Source organism: Rattus norvegicus, chromosome 4 (assembly GCF_021556685.1).
Source record: "Rattus norvegicus strain SHRSP/BbbUtx chromosome 4, alternate assembly SHRSP_T2T, whole genome shotgun sequence".
Taxonomy (NCBI): Eukaryota; Metazoa; Chordata; class Mammalia; order Rodentia; family Muridae; genus Rattus; species Rattus norvegicus.
Window position 1 is genome coordinate 114,958,973 of NC_141537.1, and position 3,691 is coordinate 114,962,663.

A 3,691-nucleotide genomic window follows, 5' to 3' on the forward strand; every position below is an offset into this window, starting at 1 on the left:
GGATGTTGGCCTGGATACCGGGAAAGGGAATAACACTCGAAATGTATATAAGAAATACTCAAGTTAATAAAAAAAAAAAAAAAAAGGATCAGGCAGTGAAATGTATGCTACTGGCTGTGCCTTTTGGAGGTTTTCTGATCTGTTTCTAAGCTCTTGACTCTATCTTTGCGATTGCTTGAAAATCGAGGTGTTGCTTTCCACAGTTTTAGGGCCTATAAAATTTACCACTCTCTGATAAACATTGGAACGCAATGAGATGAGGGCAATATCTTTGTCGTTCATCTTCCGTGTTTGCATGGTAGGTTTTATCTGCATGCTGTGCCTGGTGTACAGAAAAAAAAAATGAGTATCATTTCCTGCTAAGTCTTCCATTTGTTTACAGAAATCATCATCCTTGTGTCATCCTTGATGGCAGTAATTTCTGATTCAGCCTCCTGAGCCACAGTGTTTACTCATACAATCTACATTCAGAGGACTGTAACACGCTTTTTAAGCCATTTTCAACCACTGGAGGTATGTTTGTGGCTGCTTTCTGTGTCTCTATTGTCTTCTCAACTAAGAATCTATAATGAAAAATAGACTGCAAGGCTTTTGTCAGAAATATCTTGAACGGATACCTTACCATAGGAGATGCGAAAATTCCATTAGGGTTTATTTCCAGTTGAAAGAGATACATTCAAAGGAGGAACAATATTATCAGCCAGTACTACACCACAAAGTGCATGTGGATTTTTTTATTAGCTCTTTCCTCAAGGAGAAAGAAAGTTGATGGAAAACATTTTTGCAAGATAAGTGCATAAATATGAAGTTTTGTGCTGGGTTCTCTACAGCCATCACATTATTGCCCATTAAGAGTATTTATGGAGTATTCAGTGACAGGAAAATTGTTTGATGGACATATCCCACATAATGAGATTTTTAAAAGAAATTGTAGTTTTATTTTAAATCAAAGTCTAGATATGTCCAGAACAGTATTTCCAGATGAAAGGAGTGGATCTTGGGGATTTAATGGAGGCTCATTTAACCTTTAACTTCCCAGCACGTAACAGCATGCTTGGAAGAGAAATAAGAAAGGAAAAAAATCAGTCTCAAACTAATGATTATTTTTATTTAGAAAAACACACATATGAGATTTTTGACAAATAGAACTTCCCAAGGTTATTATGCTATCCTGCTGAGGCATTTAAAATATGTTTTTATACCAAGTTTAAGAAGCTTGCAACACACACACACACACACACACACACACACACACACACACACACCACTCACAAACACAGTCTTAAATCTTTAATGAAATGACCAAAAGGTATATAGAAAAGTGGGGAAATGGGCTTGAATCATTCAGAATTCCCCAGCCACATATGATCTCCTTTTACCCTCTCACTGGAATTTGATCTTCTATGATTCTCAACCACATTCTTTTCCCTTGAATTTCCAAGTCTGTGGCTGTAGACACAGCTGGCTTTTGTTTTTCTGATGCATGTACAATTTATTAAGGCAATATTTGAAAAACAGTGGACACTTAGCCCTGTCACTTTCTCATCTGAAAAGTTTGCAACATTCCAGCTCTCCCTCCTGTCTCAGGTTCTGGATTCTTGGACCAGGTATCAGGGTCTGTCATAAAAGCTTTTGCTTGTGGGTCATGAATGTAGGAAAGAAACTGGAGTGGAATATTACTAGGCCTGATTTACTTCAAGACAAAGTCTTACGAAGCTTAGACTACTATTGAATTTGCTATGTGGCAGTCGGGCTTTGAATTGACCCTCCTGCCTCTACACCCTGTGCTGGCACAGGATGACAGGCTTGTGCTACGCGAATTAATACCCCCAGTTTTTAGGAAAAAAAGGGATTTATTTCTAGAATATTCTGGATTTCCACTCCCTACCTCAAAAGTTCTAGAAAAAATTGCTTTAAAAGACTGATAGAAATAGTTTAAACACATGTCTCATTCAAACTCAGAGTAGGTGAGGACCTGATATGCAATAGGACTGTTGGGAAAAGCAGTCAAGTCAGATAGGTGTTGGCCCTGGTTTTTCTCCCTATTTCTCTTCAGGGGCTTTCTCAGTGATTGCAGGAGCAAAAGGGCCCACCAGTCACATGGCTGGAGTGTTCTGGGTCACATACTCCATAGTGTGGGCAAAGGCCTCTTGAGCTCTGGCCATGCACTCCAAAGTTTGGGTAAGAAAGCTGGCTGCAAGGTCCTGGAAGGAGTGGGTGCCGGAGAAGGTGGCCTGAAGGTCATCCACCTGGCTTCAGGCCTGCTGGGCCTACTCCTTGATGTGGCCTCAGAGGCCCTGGATGCTGGCCCCCCAGGCCACACACATGCTCTGTAGCTGCTGGGAGAAATCCCTTAACATACTGAGAGCCCGGGCTGCCACTTGCTTTGGCTTAGCTGTGTCCTTTTCAGTGCCCTGTGGGATCTTCTGGTTCCAGTTGAGCCACATCTGGTGCAGCTTCTCCTGCCACTCGGCTGCCTCTGGTCCATGCCCTGTTTCACAGATTCAGTCAGACTGAGCACATGTTTGAGCTGCTGCAGCGCCTTCTACGCACTTTGCCTAGCATTACACAGCTTCCCAAATAGATAGGCCGAATTGCTCATAGGCGGAATTGTGCAGCCTCTTGGATAGCGAGGCCAACCTGTTCCTTCTGCTGTTGCAGGAAGGCCATGTCTGAGCCCTCCGGAGATGTGACAGTCAGGGCTAGCTCTGCATGTCAAGGGTAGGCGATTGTCCAACCAGGCCTCTGATTTCACCAGCATCCTGTCCATTCTGCTAATCACCATCTGTCCCACGGGGGAACCCATGACTGACTGGACACCGCTGGTCACTGCTGTCTTGGCCATGTCCACACTGCATAGCCCTGCAGGTCACACCCACTACTCCTGTGACTCAGATGGCCACCATGTCCTTAGCTATAGACACTGAGTTGGATACCATTTCTTGAGCCCCTGATCAAGACTGATCATGACACTGATGATGACACCAGTTTGTTAGTATTCTCCAAAACCTTCTCAGTCGGCTGCTGGAGGGTGGGCAGGCTTTCCTGCAGTCTGTCCAGCCCTTGGTGCACATACTCAATTGCTGTCACAATCTAGGACTCCAGTTTGGACAGGAGGGGCTGTGCCCTGCTGACTGTAGCCATGCTCAGGGTCTCGACACCTTTCTCGGCTACACCACACACAATCCCGGCGTGGGGGTAGATCTCCTTGGTGAGGTGTAGGCGGCATTTACCATCCCACATGTGGAACTGATGAGAGGCAGGCTGGCAACATGGTCCACCACACTGGGCCGCATGACAGGTTCTTCTACAGCAGCCTGAGCTTCAGCAGGCACATCTGTCCCATTGCTAAACATGGTATGAGCAGCAGTTGCAAACTCCTCAGGTTGCCTAGGCGACAAAACCTCTCCTAACAAGTCCAGCTCGGATCTCAGCTTTTTTCATTTTACCTGGTCATCCATTGCCTTTTCCTTCCCAGTCCTCCTCCTCCAGGAGGCTGCTCATCCTTCAGGAGACTCCTGGTCCTCCAGAGGGCTCTTCCTCTCTTCCCAGGACTCCATTACTCACGTATCCATTCCCCCAGGCTTATGCTCGGAAATGATTCCATCTAATCTCTTCATTTTACGTAAAATCTGTTTGCCAGTGAGTTACAAACTCAGAACTCCGAACATAACCTCTTCTTTAATCTCCA

General features: G+C 44.8%; 1 pseudogene; it reads right to left on the reverse strand.

The window, feature by feature from the left end:
* Positions 1-2,042: 2,042 nt before the first annotated feature.
* On the reverse strand, positions 2,043-3,356 carry Plin3-ps2 (perilipin 3, pseudogene 2; annotated as a pseudogene).
* Between the last annotated feature and the right edge of the window lie 335 nt (positions 3,357-3,691).